Source organism: Polistes fuscatus, unplaced genomic scaffold (assembly GCF_010416935.1).
Source record: "Polistes fuscatus isolate 324 unplaced genomic scaffold, CU_Pfus_HIC Scaffold16, whole genome shotgun sequence".
Taxonomy (NCBI): Eukaryota; Metazoa; Arthropoda; class Insecta; order Hymenoptera; family Vespidae; genus Polistes; species Polistes fuscatus.
The window spans coordinates 1,114,112-1,135,877 of record NW_025113064.1 but is presented as its reverse complement, the minus strand read 5'-3'; the positions used below and the strand labels follow the sequence as shown (position 1 = coordinate 1,135,877).

Genomic DNA, 21,766 nt, shown 5'->3' with positions numbered 1-21,766 from the left:
ATTAATATTATAGTTTTGAATAGGAAAAAATAATGATGTTACGATAAAATGAAATAATAGTTAATAATAAATATAAAAATAATGTAATTCTATTTTTTTTGTTTAAGTTCATTATAGAATAAATAAATCTATTTACAATTAGAATGAAATTCTAATGTAATATTAATAACGAGAAGGAAAAAGTAACTGATTAAAATGAAAATGGATTAACAATAATCCTCTTTGATCGTAATCAATTATTAATTAGCTAGTACGATTACTATAAGCAGTACAATTAATCAAGTCCTTCCTTCCCATCTTTTGATTGCTAAAAGCATCCGTTCGTAGCCCGGTCATTCGAGCGGCAAATTTCATCTCGCGAACCTCGTTGGAAACATTCGTAGGTCGAAGGTCAAAGGAAAGCTCATTATTTACAGAACAATCATAACATCAAAGCCGATCGACTACGGTCTCCTCGAAGAACGCAGATGAATCCGCTCTTTTCATTATCAGTTTCTCTTTAAACATTACTGAAAGAGAAAAAGAGAATGAACGTTTCAAAACCCAATCGCGTTTCCCTCAAACGGTATTGGATTAACCTCTTCAAGGTTAATCTTTTACTACACACGTCCATGTTCAATTAAAATTTTTCCCATCCGAAAAAATTTATTTCTCCTTACAAAACAATTCTAACAAATTAATTCTACTTTGAAATGTTTAAAAATTAATTATTTTTTCTAATCAGAATTTGAACTATGATTTTTTAGTAGAAAAAAGTAATATTTGATTTAACCTAATTTGCTATTAAAAAAAAAAAATTATAAAATTGAAACTTTCTAAAAAATGAAACTAAAGTGATTAAAAATAAGAAATATTCTAACCAGAAATCAAACTTTGATTTTCCATAAGAAAAAGAAAACGTTCGTTGTATTACTAAATTAAAAAAAACTATGATTTTGAAAGTGGAAGAAAGTGGAAATAATTTTCTTATTCTTTTTCTTCTTCAAACGTATGTATTTATTCGTTTAGAAAGCAACGAATAGAAAAGATAAATTTAACATTCAATACAGGAGTGTTATTCTATACACACAGTCACGCATAGAGTGTTCTTGCAAAAGAGCGTTAAACGTCCTACCATCGTGTCTGCAGGAAGTTAAACAAAAAGGAATCCCCGAGGGACCTTCTGAATATTCTGAATCGATTAAATAATCGAACCCTGCCATCTAGTCCTCTCGCCATCACCTCTTTACGGCCCTCTGTATTCACGATACACACATACACGCAAATACAAATAAACAGATCAACACATTCGTATACACGACTGGTTATATACACGCACACACGCATCATACACACATACACACAAACAAATCTATATATGCATGTATATAAAAGCGTGCATGGAAGCGAGCAACGCGGCCTGCCAGAAGCATTCACTCAGCTTCTTCTTTTCATATTCAAATGGTACCATTGACGCTTCAATGAATAATACTCAATGATAAATTTGTGGGCGTATTCAGGATGGACCACGGCGAGACCTTGAAACCCAACCGCGGCAAACACGCGTTCCCTGCACTACCTCGTTTCTATGTAGGTTGAAATGGGATGAACATATTGATAGGTAAAAATAGTAAGCGAGCACGAGTGAGAAAGAGACACGGACAGAGATATGCATTTGAAGAAAAAGAAGAAGAAGAATAAGGTAAAATAAAAGAAAGAAAAAGATGCTGATCGTATGTTAGAACCTTGCAGGTGATCCTTCTGGTTTTTCTTTTTTGTAAAGTAAAACTACTTTTGAGAGGGTAACGAAAATTTTCAAGCGAGATGAAAAATGAAAGTTTTTGAAGGATGATCGACTAAACTTAAAACAGATACTAACAAAATATTAAACACTAAAATTCTAATTTCAAGCTTTTTTTCATGATATCGATAATTACTATCATCTCTAATGATGCTCCAGTTAATTTTTTGTTTTATAATTATGTCTTTAAAGATCGTATTTCGTATTAAAATCGATAAAATTCGACAATTATCGATATCATGAAAAAAAGCTAGAAATTAGAATTTGAATTGAATTAAATTCGACTCTTATCACATACACACACACATACAGGCATATATTCATAAGTATAGGTAGCTCATACACATACACTCATGTATTTGATTTTCTTTATATCGTACTAATGTAATTTTATTTTATTTTATTTTTTTACTTTATATACGTTTCCGAGCATTGGGAGAGTCCAGCAGGAAAACATATACTCGGTCAAAAAATTGTGTTTACACTTTTTTATCTTCATATTCATCGAGGTAAGCGTTATTCTTTTCTTAAGCTACATAGAAATGTATAGGAAGAGTAAGAACGAGAGTGTGTGAGAGAGAGAGAGAATAAGAAAACAAACATTATTGCCTGAGGCAATAATCAATGGTATGAATACATAAAGGAATCTCTCGAGACGAAAACAAAACGAAACAGTCGAATGTCGCGGACTCGGTCGAACGCGTTCGAACACGTTCGACAATGAAAGATAAGCGGTAACGTATTTCATTCCCCCTCCGTCCTTCAGCGAGTTATCATCTAACGAACGTGACGTATTAAACTATTATATATATAACGTTATCGATTTTTCTTAACAATTTTTACTGATATTACATACTTTATACGTAATTTTATACAAATAGTGAGATAAAAAAAGGCAATTAATATTGCTTGAATTTGTATATAAAAATACAAAGCAAGCATTATTAAAAGAATTAAAGCGTACTTTGGTACATTTCTCAAATCTTTTAATTGTTTACTTTTAATTATGTCAATTTTAATAGATTATTATATTTTCTTTTTGTATTTAACATTTATTGTTTATGATAGAATATTTTTTAAAGTGTGCCATGCCTTCAGGAGTGATTCCAGAAAATATTTTAATATAATTTTTAGTATGTTTCAGCTTTTCAGATTTTTTCTTTCATTTTATTTTATTCATCGTCATCCTAAGGGTAGGATACCCATCCTGCAGTCATCAATCAAGACGAAAAGTAAGTATATTTTTCTATGAAAAATTTCTATAATAATTTCAATGGTTTTTTATTACGACGATGACATTAATTGTTCTTTTTCTTTTTCTGTTTCAGAACATCATTGCAATCGAGCGCGTAAGCAATGGAGTACTCGTGATTTGCATCGATAAAATAAAAAATAAAAGAATCGGAAAGAGTAGAATCAGTGTTGTACGCCGTATGAAAAAACTTCGTTTTTTTTCGGGTAAAGAAACTCAGAAAGTTTCTTTTATTCGGTTTAAACGTGTTCTCATCGTCATCCTAAGGGTAGGATACCCATCGTGCATTCATCACTGAAGAATAAACGTAAGTCAATTTTTATTTTAAACACTTTCTTCATAATTATAATAATTTTTTCTCGCAACAATGATATTCATAATTTTGTTTTTATTTCTGTTTCAGATCATCATGGGATTATTACAGTGTTGGAAGTGTTTGTGAATTGTGTTTGTGAAGTGATGCAAGTGTTCGAGCATTGCAATCGTGCGCGGAGCAATATTCGGGAGTGGTGTTGTATCGCTTAAATATATAATTAAAATCACGGATTAGAAGCACGTTCGCTCGTTAATTTCAATTCCGTCGCGTGTTCGCGAACTATTTTTGAAATTTATATATTAAATTAACTGCGACCAATGCAGTAATTGCATTAGAGTTTGTGTTCGAGTAAAGTTGCATTTTTATCTTAAAACAGTCGCACAGACTGTTCGCGTATTAGAGTCAGTGCATCAATGAAGATTTAAAATAAAGTGTGTGATTTTTGTATTTGCATTGACTGCGTGCAATGCAGTCTTTGGAAGCAGTTTTAGAATCAGTGTACGGGCGCATAATAAATTCAAATCATACGCGAATTAGAATCAGTGTTGTTCGTCGTATGATAAAATTACGGTTCCGCGATAAGAAACTCATCTATAGTTTCTTAGTTTCGTTTATAACGCGTTATTAGATTCACGCGAGATGCATCACCATGGTGATGGACGGATTTTCTACCGTTTCAAAGATTTGGTATGAATTCTTCGATGGATCTTCGATGGATCTTCGATGGATCTTCGATGGATCTTCGATGGATCATCTTCTTCTTCAATAACAAACCAAGGAATTTTCTAATCGTCAGACTGCAATACTTGCTGCAAAGTAGGAGTGTTTTGGAGCCACCGTAGAACTTCTTACTCAGTGAGTCAAAAAATTTAAAGTCCCTTCAGTGCTCAATCATGCCGAGGATGAATGGTCCTAATCGGCACTAGTTACTGATTGTAATTATTTCAATCAATTATTGACGAACACACGTGTAATTCTGACAGTGTAAGCGTGCAGAAAAAAATAATTAATAATCTAATGTTTTAATAACGTTACAAACATGAAAAAACTTAAATAGTTTGGCGTTAGTCGCGCGTGAATTCTACTCGCTTTTTTGTATTCTTTGGTAAGAGAAGATAGTCTGCTTCGATAGTTCGGAATTTCGTGGTCGTTGAACTTCGATATAACGTTTGCTCACCCTACTTTTTCTTTTTCTTCGTACGACTTCCTTTTTTCAAACGCCAACTGCTTTCCTTTAGAAAAAAGGTCGAACCTTTTTGAAAGTTTCCTCCTATAATCCCTAACACACACCTAGTTTTACTTCTTTCTTTCGCACATCTAGCTTTCTTTGTTATCTTTGGATCAGGAATGAAAGAGAAATCGATTTCAATGAGAACGCATTACCAGGTTTATTCTTTTCTTCTGGGAGAGAGGAGGGAGGGAGGGTTTGTATTCGAGGAAATTTAGGTGAATGGTTTTACTCGTTTAATGTTCTTTTTAATTATTCGATCTGTCTTCTATTTTGTTGTCTACTTTGTCATTTCTTCAACGTCCATTGGATAATGCAAATCTGCGGTCATTGATTGATCACACGTGACGAGGAAATGTTCGAGTCCATTCTTTCAAATACCCCCTTTTTCTCCTCCTTTTTTTATTTTCTTAAACGTTATCGGGTTACATCCAGCCAACAGAAATCAAAAGACTTATCCCTTTTGTTTTTAGTTTTGCATATCGAATTTCTACTAGGACAGATGTCTTCTCATTTTGTTTCATTAAAAAATAGTTAAAATACAAGAGAAGGATAATAAATTTGTAATAATTGTTTATCCTAATTGATTATTTCGTTAGGTTGGTAAGCATCGAACCGAGGAGGAAACATAAGCGGTTAAATGGGTACGCTAATTCCAGATGATTAGCATCCATCCATAGCAACTGACTGACAATGAGTTAGGGTATTTTATAAGAACCGTGAGAGAGAGAAGATCACGAAGTACGACGGTTGTTCGCGCCACTGAGTTTATGATCGAAACCATTATGCAAAAATTCTCGGCTTGGCATCGTTGCCTTCCATCACGGGCTATTTCCACATAATGAACTAATAATAATCCGTTCCTGCGGAAATCATTATCGGCTCTGAGTCATGACTATCGACACCTACGGATATACTCCTCGTTACGTTCATGATTCAATGAGAAAGAAACTGTTCTGAGTATACTGGGTGTTATAAAAATTTGTTGGCATTCATTTTTCAGATTTGGGTTTTCTTCTGTAGTCTAAAATAACGAAAATAAAGTTCTAATCGTATATTCGATGTTTCAAATTATTTTTAAATTATTTTTTTGCAATCTAAAACGCATTCGTATTATCTCGAATAAAAAAAAAGAAAATTTTCTCGACTCTTCGTCCACTGATTCGTCTTTTTAAAAAAGCAGTAACTTAGTAGGAAAATAATAAAGAAAGAGAGAGAGAGAGAGAGAGAGTGAGAGAGGAATACTAGAGAATCGTTCAGAAGGAAATGGTTCGAGGTCGTTGGAAAACTTTCAAGACGATTCGTACGCAGTGAAACGTATTAAGCCTGTACTAAGTTAAAAACTGTAGCAATGTTAAATTATAGGGTAATTGGCCTTTGCTAAAACTTTCCTTTCACAGTTGGAATAACATGTTTAACGATCCAAAGCATTTATTCGTCATCCACGCGTCTTATTCTCCTTCTCTCTCTCTCTCTCTCTCTCTTCTCTACCTACCACCCCCTCTCTCTTATCTCCCCATCTTTTAATCTGGATGGTAAGAAAAATTGAGTTAATTGTCCGAGGTTGTAACGAGCTACCGAAACTAAGAATGAGAGGGGTTCTCTTCTAAATTAAAAAAGAACGCAATATTTCTGTCACCTTCTTTTTGTCTTCCTTCATTTTCCTCCCCCCACCCCTCTTCTCTTTTTATTTCCTCGTCTTTTATTTTTTCTTTCTTCGTCTTGAAAGATACACTCCAACCAAGAAGGAAGAAGAAGAAGAAGAAGAAGTCCTGCAAGAGTATATAAATATGAATTAATTCGTCCTTAAAAAAAAAAAAACAGAAAAAAAGAAAAGAAAATTAGAAGGAATAAGAGGTGTAGGGCTGGGACGGAGGTAAAAAGGGAGAGAATTTAACGGGAAACTTTCCTTCTCATTCGCATATAATGAAAATAATAATAGAAAATATTCCTGATGAAGTCTACGTGCCAACGTAAGAAGAAGACTTTTCGTGTTTAAGTAGACGGCAAACTAATGCGAATCTAACGATTGCACGGGTCATTAACCTGCAACAATCCTACTTACTTATCCGTCTCCGCCCTTTTTCTTTTTTCTTATTTTATTTTATATTTTTTTTTCCTCTCCTTCGGTCGACGATGATCTCTTTCCTCTCGATTCGCAACGAACAAACTCGGCTAGCATTTTTTGTTCTAGGCTTCTTTCTTCTTCTTCTTCTTCCTTTTTTTGCTACACCTTTGCTACACACCCAGTGTGTATCGAACTAAATGTTTTTTAGGTAGTACTTTTCTATAATTGGTTCCTCGTTTATCGAACGGTCGAGAAATAAATTAAAAGTATTTTACTCAACAAAAACTATTCATTTGTTTCGAACGATTATTTTTGCACAATGGTCTCGTTTAAAATTAGTGTTTTTGTTTTTTAGGATACCCGGTAGATAAGTAGAGAGAGAAAAATATAAGATGAATTTTTTTGAAAGATACGTGCCTATTATCTATACGTATAGATTAAAGTAGGAGGTACTCCAATAAAGCGTAGAACGATTTAGCGCGAAAAGTGAGAATTACCGGCGTCGGAAGGGCGCTCGGTAGTAACTAATTGTTATTATAAACTTACAGTATAGGTTTAATCATAATAGCTTCGGGCTAATTGGATAGATAATTAAGGGTAAAGGTAATTACCAGCGCATATATACCACATATATAGGTAACAAGCTACATCGATGCTACACGTTGCTTAGTAGTCGATATTGCTTTCGGCTATGACGCGTTTATCAGCTGAACGATTTGCCAAAGGTTCTCTCATTCTATTACTGTATTCCTCTCTTTTCGTTCTCTTACTTTTTTATTTCTGATTGTCAAATGAAACCTTCGATTATCCCGCATACTTTTGGAATTTATTATTCGTTAATTAAATTCAATTAAATTCAATTCAATGTTGAACTTTTGTCTCTTCTTCTTTTTTTTCTTTATACGATTTCAGATTATTTAGATTGTTCTGCAACGATATATTAATGTATGTATTTAATTATTAATCTTAAAATTAATTAATTAAGACACTTGATAGATTGTAATATCAAATGCGTGTGTTTGTTTAAATGGATCCAGTTAAATTATCAATCAAGCTAAATGTCAAAGGACAATAGCTTCGAGCTGTGGTCACTGTGCGAGTTTATCGTCGTTGAAGGACGATACGTTGCTGAAACAAACATATGCTAAATGCCAAATATCGCACTAGTATCCACACACGTTGTCCTATTCGGTGGTATCTATCGTCTAAACATTTCCTAACGTTGTGTAAGCAAAATTTTCGGTACGTTAACAGTAAATTGCACTACCTTAACAGAGAAACAATAATTAGTTTAATGTTAATTCAATAAGGAACTGATAACTTTTACTTTTCTTGTTAAATATTTTCTTACAATTATGTAAACATAATTTTAGAAACTTACCGGGTAATTTGTTCAACGTTATAATACACAGTTTTTTATTATTATTATTATAATTTTAAATACATACATTGTTTTAGATTAAATCAGAACATTTGTTAAAGAATTGATCACCACGTGTATTATTTTCTAATGAAACGTCATACGTTTCAACCGTATACTTCATAAATCAATCCAAATTTAATTAACGAATAATAAAATAACAAAAATAAAAGAAAGCTTAACAAAAAGTAAGGAAACGATATCATTGAGGCGTGGATCAATGTGAAACGAGCAACGGTACGGTGAACAGATCAGTCAGGCGAGTCATTATATCGTGAATCGAAATACGGAAGGGGGAAATACGAGAGGATAGTTGGTGGGTGGTTTCGAGCAGAAGAAAAAGAAGAAGAAGTAAAAGAAGAAGAAGAAGAGAGAGAGATGGAGCAGTCATAGGGGGTGGGGGGAGAGGGGTGGTTGAGTTTCGTGCAGTGAACATAGGACGACTTTAGAATGAAAAAAAAAAAAAAGAAATAAAAAGGTAGAACAAAAAAGGTGAGGATGAAGAAAGAAAGAGGAATAGGGGGTGGTGATGTTGGTGGTGGGGGAAGGGGTAGACGGGGTTGCTGATTATTTGTATTTTGTCGGGTTGGAGCACTCGAGTGCGGCCGTCGCGCAGCCACAATGCTTGGAAAGGCAGATAATGACGAGTAGGCAGGAAATACAAACGAATATGCCACGAAGTGACACCTCTCAATGATGCTCTCTATACCTCTTTCTATTCCTCACAAACACATACAAATCGTATACCATTACAACGACACTATGATTGCATCGTACACTTCGAATCGTCCTTCTTTATCTATCCTTCTCTTGCTTTATCTTTTGCCATTTTCTCTCTCTTTCTCTTTCTCTTCTCTTTTTTTTTTCCTGTTATACACTTGGGATACAGGGTTAGACAGAATCGGTGCGGTCCAGGACTGGTACTGGTGCCACTTCTGCAATAATGGCGAGCGATGAACCCCTTGTTTTTAATGAGAAATAACGGCTTCGTTCTTTTTCTATCATTATCCCTCACCCCCTTCCCCTCCTCCTCCTCCTCGAATATCTATATATCTATATATACATATATATGATACTACGACATTTGTTTTCCTCTGTCGAGATCTTTTTTTATCATTCGCATCCCGCGTGCCGTCGAGTTTCGATGATGATTATGACGATGACAAAAATGACTGACGACTATACACACGACCGATGAGACTTGTTCTTTTCTTCTTTTTTTTTTTTTTTTTATCATAACCCTTTCCCTATTCGCGATAAGCATGCGTATTGAAGTCTAGATACAGGATCCTCTTCAATTTCTTTATATTTTTATTTTGTATCCTTCTGCCACGACTTTTGTAAGTTCATTCTATAGAATATAAATATATTGGTATTCTTAATTTTAACGTTTTACACAGTTTTGAAAAAATTAAAATGTATAAAATAACATACGTAATAAATGAATTTTAATTCAACTTTAAATTCAATTTCGATAAATTTTTAATTTTAATTTTCAACAAATAAAATACAATATTATTTAATTTTGATTTTAATTTCATTCAGTTGATTGTAAGATAAATTTAAATGAACGATAATATCAATCGATAGGTGCAGTTCGATTAATCAAATTCGTAATCTATCGAAGAGTCAGTTAAAGTAAACTCTCTTCTAATTATTATTATATTATTTTGCCACAACTTTTGTAAGTTCATTCTATAGAATATAAATATATTGGTATTTAATTTTAACGTTTTACACAGTTTTGAAAAAATTTAAAAGTATAAAATAACATATGTAATAAATGAATTTTAATTCAACTGTAAATTCAATTTCGATAAATTTTAATTTTAATTTTCAACAAATAAAATACAATATTATTTAATTTTTATTTTAATTTCATTCAGTTGATTGTGAGACAAATTTAAATGAAGGATAATATCAATAGATAGGTGCAGTTCGATTAATCAAATTCGTAATCTATCGAAGAGTCAGTTAAAGTAAACTCTCTTCTAATTATTATTAAATCCTTTTGCCACAACTTTTGTAAGTTCATTCTATAGAATATAAATATATTGGTATTCAATTTTAACGTTTTACACAGTTTTGAAAAAATTAAAAAGTATAAAATAACATACGTAATAAATGAATTTTAATTCAACTTTAAATTCAATTTCTTGATAAATTTTTAATTTTTAATTTTCAACAAATATAATACAATATTATTTAATTTTTATTTTAATTTCATTCAGTTGATTGTAAGACAAATTTAAATGAACGATAATATCAATCGATAGGTGCAGTTTGATTAATCGAATTCGTAATCTATCGAAGAGTCAGTTAAAATAAACTCTCTTCTAATTATTATTATTATTACTCGTATTTGGTTAGCAAACAAAGACGGTGAGAGTGAGAATCGCGAAAAGGAGGAAGAAGAAGAGGGGGTGGTGTGGGAGGAGGGACAGCATTGAGCTCGATCGATTTGAACTCATGACTCTGCTGACGGACGACGAGTGGAGTTTGAACTTGTTAACGAAGTTACAGATTCTCGTAATCAAGGAGAGAGGTAAACGAGAAAGAGAAAATTCATGAGTAAGAGAGAGAGAGATAGAATGAGATAGAGAGAGAGAGAGAGAGAAATGTTAAAGGACAGAAAGGGCAGAAGGTACATCGTGTGCAGATATTCAATATACCGTGGCTGTTAACATCGACAATGTTATTCATATATTCAGAATCCTGGCACATAGCTGTCGTATGTTTTCCTTTAATATCCCCCAATCGGATGTGTGTATGTATGCATCTATACTGAATCAAACTCTGTTAACTGTACTTCGAGGAATTACAAAAAAATATACATTTGACCCTCTTGAAGTTGGTAATTGCAATTTTCACTAACGATAAATCTTATACTTTTTCAAAATATTCCGTGATATTCATGAAAAAGGCAGAAAATAATACAAAAAAATCCCAATATTTAGAATATTCGTGCACCAATAGAAAAAGATATGACTCGATTAAGGTCATCGCATCTATACTGATACCACAAATGTGAGAAGAGAAACATAGAAGATGAATTATAATAATAATAACGAGCATAATCACGGGGATAAAAATCATATCACTTTTATAGGGTTACGAAAAATGGTATCGATCATCATAAAACATTCGATTGAATTTCTCGTGAGTCATTAGACTTGTCCAATCGTAGAATGATCGATCTTTCGGGTAAGAATTTGATTCAGGAAATAGAGTAGGAAAGAAAAAGGAAATTATTTTAATTTAAGATAGCAAGTGAAGATTGCGTCTTCGTGTTCTTAGACGATCTATGTTTCGAAAGATACATCGAGGATAAGGGTTGTATCGAGGATAACGGACTACGAGAGGAAACATGAAGAAGGTGGAGGGAGTAAGGGGGGGGTGGGTTGGGATGGGGTGGAGAGCTGGATGGAAAGACGAAGTCTCGGGGTAATGGGTATTGGAAGAAATTCTCTCTCCAGAACAACCAACCCCTGCAGGCTAGACACTAAACACCGAACGGCGGGGGCGCAGTTTGTCTTGGCCCATTAGGAGAAACGCTAGTTGGCTTGCTCTAGAAGGGGTGGTTAGAGCGATAGGGGGTAGTGGAAAAGAGGAAGCGGTTGTTTTATGGCCCGGCATCTGTTCGACGATCGTCTCGTTCCGATACCACTTTATCCTCGGCGTTAGCTGTTTCCTAACTGTTTGCGAAACAAGTCCTTACTCTCTCTCTCTCTCTTCTTTCTTCTCTCTTTCTGTCTCCTCTCATCTATCCCCTCATCCCACCCCTCTGTTTCTTTCTTTCTTTCTATCCTTGTTTCCTAAAGCGTATCCAACCTAAAGCACATTTTACTATTCGTTATTTTCTTTTTCCTACAATTGTTGTTTCTATTTATTCCGCCACTGTGTAGTTTGAAATTTCAAAGCCTACATTTTTTAGATTCTTTTTTAAATGTTTAGCAATAAACTTATAACAATCTTCATACCAAAAGAAACGATATCATTAATATAATTTAGAAATGTTTTTTTTGAGATAACGAAAGTTTATATTTAAATTTGAAGATTGAAAATATTTCAGAACGTAAAAAAAGAAAAGGAAAGTAGATGCCTAGATTAGTTTAGTAGCAATTAATTATTGAGATAACGTTGAATAAGACGATATAAAAACAATGTCCTCTTAGGAGAAGCATATTCGAGAGATGAATCAGAAGAAGATGGTCGTCTAAGATGCGGTAGATCTTTTATATTATGAAACACGGTTAGCAGGTAGCAATAAATAAAGGTAGGGAGTTTGTAGGTAGTCGGCGATAATACGTGATCCCCTAGCATTGAATATTTAATGCTAAGTACTCGGTGTATCTGCATAACCCTCCTCGTACTCATCGGATTTTATATACACACAGAGAAAGAGAGAAAGAGAAAGAGAGAGAGAGAGAGAGAGAGAGAAACATACGCGTATATTCACGTATACACGAGCCTATTCTGAACACACACACACACTTACACAATAACAAAATATCATGGGTTGGTACGTATGTGTAATAGGAATAAGGTATAGGTAGTTAGATATGTATGGGTCTTGGTAGGTAGAAGGAAGGCAAGCATACGTAACGTGGAAATGGGAAGTAGGCTGAGGGAGCCACTATTGAGTCGCAACACAATAAAATAACACGAAATACTTGGAGTAGAGTACTGGGTAGAGAGACTCAAGAGTTAGGGGGTAGGTGTGGGTGTAGATAGGATTGGGTGGGGGTTGGTTGGATATGGACGAAACCTTCCACAGAGGGAGGCGTTGAATCCCTGGCGTTACTGTTCCTGTTGCTACTGCTGCTACTGTTGTTGTTGTTGTTGTTGTTGTTGTTGCTTCTGCTACCACCACTACTGCCGTTACTGTTGGATCTGCTGGCTCCGTTAACGTAAGTGGGGACTGGTTCCAACCACCAACGTGTGTATGCATTATGCACGAAGATAATGCTCTCGGATACTTTGTCTATATGGGAATAACGCGAAAAGCCGTAAGCGTGGGGTGCTACGAATACGTACGTAACTCTTTACGCGAGAACCGCCAGCAGGAAATCGAGATCGCTCGAGCGAATCGCGGAAAGCTTCTCTCTTCCCTACTACACCAAAATGGGGGAGAAAACGGGAGGAGTTTTCGTACTCTCGGAAGATGCTCTCTCTCAAGTCCGCGATAGTTTCCATCTCGTTTCCTATCTTTATTCTTCTTCTTATTATTCTTCTTCTTCTTCTTTTGGGGGTACCTGTTGTTGTTTTATTTTTATTCTTTTTTCATTTATGCGTTAGCGTACAAAAGATGCGCATCGGTTTATTTTTATGCACTTGGTTTTTCGTTATTTTTTTGTTGCAATGTAGGAATCATCAGTTTATCAAAGTCAAACGTCAGAGGAATTGCAATAAGATATAATTTCGTTGCTTAGGCATGAAGTTCTAACTTGATTAATTCATCGACGAATTCTCAGCGCAACGGCGGGCTCGTAAAGCGAGTCGAAGAAATCGGCGAAACTTCGACCCCGGGTGTAACTATATCGTGGATGAAGTTACAACGGGCCTGAGACTTACGAGACAAAAGTAATTTACCGTTGCGTCGGACTACCTTCCTACAAGCCAAATACGTGTTTCTGTATGATCTATGTAAGAAAATCCCTAGGGTTAATCGGTCCGGAATATGAGGGTAACTGATGAAAACATTTTCGTTACTTCGTTTCATTCATTAATGATAATTATTATACTTATAAAAAAATAAAAGGAAGAATATTTCTAACTAAAAGTATATTGCACGCATACACGTATACACCTAATGTTCGTGAACGTAAAATACAGCAGACACTTATACATATAAAGATGAATAACTATATACATATATATGTAGTCATATCGGCGTAAGCTAACCTAAATTCTGAATAAAACGGAGGGGTTGCATAAGAGATCAGGCGCGTGATGAAAAACAAACAGCGGTTTAGGTTTGCTGTTTGATCTTCGGGTCGGGCATTCACATTCACTCTTGAGGCTCTCGCGCAGTATTATCTATTGACTGCGTGGGATCGCGTGTGTGCACCTCCTGTGCAACGAACGTTCGAGAATGAGAGAGAAGGAGAGAGAATGAGAAAGAAAGAAAAAAAAGGTAGAAAAAAAGGGCTTAGCTTCTGATACGTCTTCTGACCCTGGTCGGAGAACGAAAACTACGAGGTTGAATCTTTTCACTGAGCTATCACGTCTGACGACGACTATGACGACGACGACGACGAGGATAACGACGATGGTGGCGGCTTGTACTTACTACTGTTTGGCATTTGGGAATAGCTTTTATGCGGCAGGCACCTTTCATCTTCACTGCTCGACGATATGCACTCGAAGCGCCCTGTAAAAAGAAAAGAACCACCGCCTACGACGAAATCTACCCCTTTATAACTACACAAACATATATATATATATACACATACACAGATATATATATATAATACTAACGTAGCACGAGATTGACGATCTTTTTGCACCGGCCATTTTATCGATCCTTTTTCTCCCCCTTTTCCATCTTTTTTTAAAATAACCTTGCCTTTTATCTTTCATACCAAACGATCTATATTTATGTCTCGTAATAAATGAACGAATTGTAGTAACCTCGATTCGTATCGTTTCTCTTCAACCTTTTTTTTTCTTCTTCTCTTCTTTTTTTCTTGCCGATCCAAAAAGTGACCTAAGATTTTTTTGATTAATTTCTTTTTTATCGTAAGATTAGGGTACGAAGTTTCTTAGTGGATACGTTTAACTTGGGTAATATTAATCCGATCGAAATAGGACAGAAAAAGCAAAGTTGTATAATTTTTGCATTAAAATACGAAGTAACTTTTTTATACCCCGAGTTAATATTATTATTACTTACATTATAAATATATGTACTGTCAGAGTCTTTGAGAAAAAAAAAGTCTGTATATATATTCATAGGAAGGATCTAAATTTCTTAGACGATTATAAAAACGTATTAAGCTTTTTCCAAGACTATTTAATTAGGATTATAATATTACAAGATATGTTTGTAGTTTAGCAAATTTGCAATTTAAAATACGTAAAAGAAAGTTTTATTTTTTCTCTTGGACTCGGGATATTATAAAAAAAATTATCCTTTTTTTTTTTATTTTGTTCATTTTTTTTTTTCGGAAAAGTCTCGAGAAAATAGAATATACACAGGAAAAAGAGGACGGACATTCAAAGGCCGGACGAACACTAATCCGTAGGTAACCCTCATTAGTGACGAGTCGCTATCTACCTCGGGTATCGTCTGGCACTCAATTAAGCTTCGTCCCTCCTCGTCGTCGTTCTTGATTTTCTTTTCGAAGTACGTACGTTCATACGTGTACGTATGTATTTACGTATCCCCCGTGTATATGTATGCATGCATGCACGTATATACCTTGGTACTAACGTACCTACGTAGATACGCACGTACGTGTGAGCCTATCTTTCCCTTACTCTTCTTTCTCCGCACTCCCCTTCTCTTTCTCTCTTTCATGTTGAGCATCGATCCTTTCCGGAGGCGAAACGACACTCGTCAAGAGAAACCTCGCGAATTCTACTGAGCAACGTAGTCCTTCTAATTTGTCGAACAACTATTGACTTTATTATAATCCATAAACTTGGTGCAATTATTTCATTACGTTTCTTTATTAATTGAACGAACGATGTATTAACGGAAAGCAAAACAAAACAAAAAACATAACATAACGACGATAATAATAATATAAAGGAATGTTGAAAATTGTATGTAAAAATGTTTGGGGATAGAAGGATGTTCGAGTGAAGACTAACTTTGGACAAGACTATCACCGTGTTGGGCTTTCGAGTGGCTCCGTGAGACCCTTAAGAGGGTCGGGGAGGTTTTTGAGAGTTGGGTGAGGAATACGCGTGGTTAGTTGTAGTAGTAGTAGTAGTCGATAGGGTGCCGACGAATCCTTCTTCCCTGTTTTCGTATATATGTATGTGTATATCTGTGTATATATGAGCGCGTGCATCTTCCATCCCTTTTATTCTTATTTCGATTTCTGCCTTTACTTTCAACGTTGTTAGATGCACGATATTTTCCAATACGCACTACCTTATTCTCTCATCGTTCCATCTTTTTTTTCTTCTTTATATTCCTCTTTCGTTCCGTGCTACATTTGTCTACCCACCCCTTACCACCTTCAATCCTATAAGGGGGTGGAGCCTTGCGGGGGAATCTTTTTCCCCCTTCTCTCCTTTCACTGTTGCCTTATTGAATATCCCACGAGTGGAAAATCAGTTGAACCTGTTTTGAAAGGAGACTACGAAATATACCAAACCTCCCCCCATACAACCACCCTGCTTTCCTTTCCTTTCCTTTCGCAGATACTTCGAGTTATCGCGTTCAATGCGATTTCCTGCCGATCAAAATCGGATCGCGGAAGAAGAGCAGCGGCAACAGCAGCATCACCATGTTCTTCAGTACGAGGAGATACTCTCTCTCTTGTAGGGTGTTTGTATGTGTGTAGGAGGCCTTGAGACGAGCAGCAAATTGTCGTTACGGTTTTTCAGAGATAGAGGGTGACTCTTCAACGATTCGTCTTTTTTTTTTTCCTTTTTTCCTTCTTCTTTTTCTTCCATTCCTTTATCACAAAACGATGTGGTTTAGTATCCTTTTGTGCAAAATTTTATAACCTGATCATCTTTGAAATGTATTTCTCGCCACTGTGTATATTAATTAATAGTTAATAGTACCTATTTTATTCAATGATAAATTGAGCATATTAAAAATACATAAGAGAATAAATAATACAGTCATCTTAAATATACTCTCGACAAATGTTACAGATACATAAATATATCACAAAATTCACGTTAGTAATATTACAGAATTGAAAATTTATTAGATCCTGCGTCAAATATTTGCGAGTTGTTTTTTTTGTTTCTTTTGGTTTTTTATCGAGCAGAATATTGCGTTGAACGGAATGGTATGATTTATCAAACGTTTTAGACATCCCAACGTATTCTATTTCTACGCTATTATTTTGCATTCCGTATCGGTTAGTTGTACGAATAAAGAAAATAGAGGGTTGGAAAGAGGAAAGAGGAAGAAAGATGAAGAGGGGAGGAGAAGAGGGGAGGAATGGAAAGGCGGCATGCTCGAAACGACAACGCAAAATGTCACGTTTGACGTCTCCATGTATCATCCGTCGCTTTCCATTACATAGCCGAGTTATAATATCTTGGTGGATACGAGACGACATAAGACGAGCTCGCGATACGATATAAATATATTTAAACGCGTAGCCTACGCGAGGGTTAGACACGTCGCGTGTACGAGCAAGGGTAGGCGAATAAAAATGTAAAAGGAAGGAGGAATACACGGGAACAAAAAAAAAAACCGTATACTACGTAAAAAAGATTTTTCCTTGGATGAAAAATACGATCGTTCGTCAAACACGCGTCATCCTCTTACGGAAATTTTCATGCCTCGGTCGATATCGGGCTTTGAATTTAATTCGAATCGACTAACAAGGACCTCCGTTAGAACTTGAAAACACTCTGATTTATTTTTGTAACTTTTTTAGGCCTGCTCAAAATTTTTCAGCACGTCTCGCGAATTTTTCTTCTAACGTCGTTTAATAATAATTCTCCTTTTTATGAGATTTAATTATATCATTAAATAAATTGAGGAAAATCGATACGGTGAATTATCGTTCTTTGAATAAAAATCATCCCCTGTTTGGGGAAGATATAATTTGCGCGTTAAGGGTAAGGTTCGAGGACATTGGTAATCGAGGTTAGAAGACGTTCCTGGGTATTTCTTCCATACCGTAGTCCTTTCATTACCTCGATCCCTTTTTTTCCATCGCCATTGCTGTCGAGGAAGTCTCACGCTTACGTTTGATCGTTATTTAAGAAGCGAATAATATTAATTAAAATGTTCTTTTGCGGCGCACCACTTTACTTCTTCCTTCTTCTTCTTCTGCTTCTGCTTCTTCTTCTTCTTCTTCTTCCGTCCCTTCGGAACTTCTAACAGGGGAGAGAAAAAAAGAGAGAGAGAGAGAGAAAGAGGAATAAAAAAACAGGGGATGATAAGAGTGAGAGTGAGTGAGAGAAAAGGAGAGAGGGGGTGATACAAAAAAGAAAAAAAAGAAGAAAGAACGGGAGAGAGAGACCCGCGCCGGCACTCGACTTGTCGTGTTCTTTGTTGGATATTTATACGTTCGTTCGTTTGTTTTTTGTTTATACTACTGGTCTGAGAACCCCGTCTTATTTGCACCCTTCTCCGGCTACGAGACCATCCTCCACCCACCCTCCTTCTACCCTCAAATGCTTTTTTTTAAACGCGACGATCGTTGCCGCCGCAGCAGCAGCCAGCACCGTTGCTGCTGGAAACGAAGAACTTGACACAACCCTTTAACCGGTACGAGCTACTGAGCGAAAACTAACTGTGATCAAGACTCTCTCTGAAGTGGGTGGAAAAAAAAAATTAATGGCCGCTTTCGAATGAAATTTTATTAATTGAATCGCACCCAGTCCGCCGACTTGTTCGGTTCGACTCACCCCACTTATAAAAAAAACCTCGAACCCCTCGAATTTCTACGACAGAGAAACACGCGACCCTTTTTTTTCTCCGATGCGTTTGTAGTGACTTGTTGCAACCGGGTTCTTTTATCATCCCTCTATCCTTAGTTCTTCTTTTTTTGTCTTTTTTACTCTTTGGCTCATTAGAAAGAGAGAAGAAAAATACTGCAAGTCGATTGCCTTTTTTTATTCGTCGAACATTTTATCGAGTTCGTTGTACGTAATTGTGTTTCTTCAATTTTAATAAAAGAACTATATGAACAATTGATACGTGGCGCGGAAAAAAACTTATGGTACAACCTAATATTAACAAAAATAAAACAAGAATATAAAAATAAAAACGAGATAGAAAAATTTACGAGTGAAAGAGAGAGACAGCAGATAGGAACAGAAGGGAATATTTACGCGTTGGTAGAGAACAGGAAGAAAGAGAAAGAGAAAGAGAAATAGAAAGGGAGAGATAGAAAGAGAAAGAGAGAATATGCGTAGGAAAAGAGCGATAGGATGTAGTAGGTGGGGTAGACAGAGCATAAAAGGAACACTAGTAGGTATTAATATTTAGCATCTCTGAAGCCGGCCGCATTGAAGCAACTCCAGTGGATGGGAATCCAGCAAGCGACCACCCTGGCAACCACCCTAGCTAGCACGAGCATCACCAGCAGTAGCACCAACAGCAGCACCAACAGTACCAGTAGTAGAACCGACACCCATCCAACCAAACAGCCAGCCAGCCAGCCAGCCAGCCAGCCAGCCAGCCAAGGGTGTAGGCAAACCCTCTCGCGAACCTTCGCGATATGCCATGCCGTCGAGCTGGTAGACCACCGTTCCGATTCTCCTTTTACTTCAATCCCCAACCCCTTATCCTGAAACCCATCCCAACTCCTACCACCTAGCAGTCTCTCTTCTCTCTCTTTCTCACAGAGCAACCCCCCCCATACCCTAGTCGGCATCTCCTCGCGGTACTTCTCTCTCTTTACGGTAAAATATGTAAATCTAACCAATATTTCTAAAGATATAGCGGTATGCACACGACGGGGGCTCTTTTATGACGGGGCAGAGCGCGAAAGCCGCGGATACCGCGTTACCGAGCTCCAGGGTGTGCTTGCGTTACTCTCACTACATTTATACTCCTACATATATATATGTATATAAATATATATATATATTTCACTCTTTTACATAGTTGTGTAAGAATCAGCCTAAATACACGGAGAAAAGGGAACGAGAGAGTGAGAAAGAAGGTTGGCGGTGGGACAGGAGGGATGGAAAGAGAGAAGAAGCGATGCTAAAAGAGGGCTTGACTGTTATATACATGTGTTGTATGTATTATCAAGGTATGCGTGCTCCTCCCTCCTTCCTTACTCACCCTCTCCTCTTCCTCTTACTTTTCCTCAGTATACGTTTACGTATCTTTCTGTCTCTCTCTTTCTTTCTTTCTTTCTTTCTTGCTTTCTTTCTCTGTAATGGTGTCTGTATCTACGCTCGACGTACACGCGTATTTGAATGGAGCTTGAATATCGTCCATGAATATTTCGCAAGTTCCTATTTAAAAAGAACGCGAGGCGCGCACGGTGCCGGTAAGATATGATACCGGGTGCGGACCACCTCGAAGCTTTCTATCTCTTTCTATCTTTGTATATATTTCTCTCTTTTTTTTCTTCTTTTTTTTTTTTTCTTCTCTATGGGAGGTGGAGACGGTATACGAGCACGGAAGGTGCTCGAAAGATCGATAGTGAACCCGAAGAACGTCTCGCGAAGGGGCCATACTCTTCTTTACACTCTTCTATCTTTTCCTACATCTTTCTCTTTCTCTTTTTCCTATTTTTTTTTCCTTCTATCATGATTTCTTCCACAATTTTAAGAGTTTTTATCGAACGTAGTATTGATGACAGTTTTGCATCTAATTGTCATACATCATCGTTGTTTTTATTCTATCGGGTTAAACGTATTTTTGATGATTCTGATTGAGTTCTTGTAGATTTTTTGATTCCTGTGTGAAGGTGTAGGTCAGATGTTAAGAGTAGTTTGATAAGTATTGTTAAGGTCATTCTCATTTATTTATTTTTTTGTTTAATATATCGTCATTTCTAGATGGAGGGTTGGTGGATGATTGAAAGAAGTTATAAATGCGCGCGCAGAAAGTTATACTTCATTTGTTACCGACAAACTTCATGCTGTTAAATTTTGGTCGGTGCGCACGCACTGTACGAATTTGTTCTCATCATATCTTCCCAAATGTGCCACCCACAAAAGAAGTATAACTTAGAAATTATTTCAATCAATTTTCGATCGAAATTATCCATATTCGTATAGAACACAGTATATACCAATTTCTGTAAATTGTACAGCTTAAGAATAAAATAATAAGGACACGCACAGGGATGGTTGATGAGGCACAAAAGTACAAGAAGAGGAGAAGGTGGATGAATAGTGGGTGGATTTGAAATCTTCTGGGAATCATCGTCGCGTTATTCCTTCTCCTCCTCTTCCACCTCCTCCTCCTTCTCTTTCTTCTTCTTCTTCTTCTTCTTCTTCTATCAGCAACCACCAGCATAACCTACCATCACCACCATCTTCTCGCGTAGTCGTCGTCTCGCGCCAATTCCCAACAAATTGTAATTTCTAGAAACAAATTGAATATAAACGCGGTCGTAATTCGAATGCCTGCTGCAGCGGCACTGGTATAATAATGATGACGGCTCCGTTGGAACCGTAACCGTCCTGGTAGCCGAAACGGGGTAGAAAACTGGGGGGTGTACTAGAGAAAGACAGAAGAGAAAAGAGAGAAAGAAAGGAAGAGTGAGAGAGGGAGAGAGAGAAAGGAAGAACGTAGCCATGCGCGAAACAGCAATCTTTCGAGGCAATCTCTTTAATAAATGAAGCATACGTTCCCGCTTTTGAATTACGTAATGGCCTTACTCTCTCTCTCTCCCTCTCTTTCTCTTTCTCTCATACTCATTTTTCTTTCCTTCTCCCTCTCTGTGCTTCCGCGTTCTCGCTCGTGTGCCATGTCAACTTCGAAACGAGAGAACAACGAGAGATGAAACGAATTATTATTCGAATTTAGGAAAAGCCATCTTGGGATCTTACTAAAAGGGAAATGCCGATTCTTAAATTATACTTG

At 36.3% G+C, this 21,766-nt stretch overlaps 1 long non-coding RNA gene across 1 annotated transcript; it reads left to right on the top strand.

Moving 5' to 3' along the window:
* The first annotated feature begins 2,981 nt into the window (after positions 1-2,981).
* On the top strand, positions 2,982-3,161 carry LOC122514867. Its single transcript, XR_006303146.1, has 2 exons — positions 2,982-3,012; positions 3,109-3,161. It is a non-coding gene; the product is annotated as an uncharacterized LOC122514867 (long non-coding RNA).
* The last annotated feature ends 18,605 nt before the right edge of the window (positions 3,162-21,766 follow it).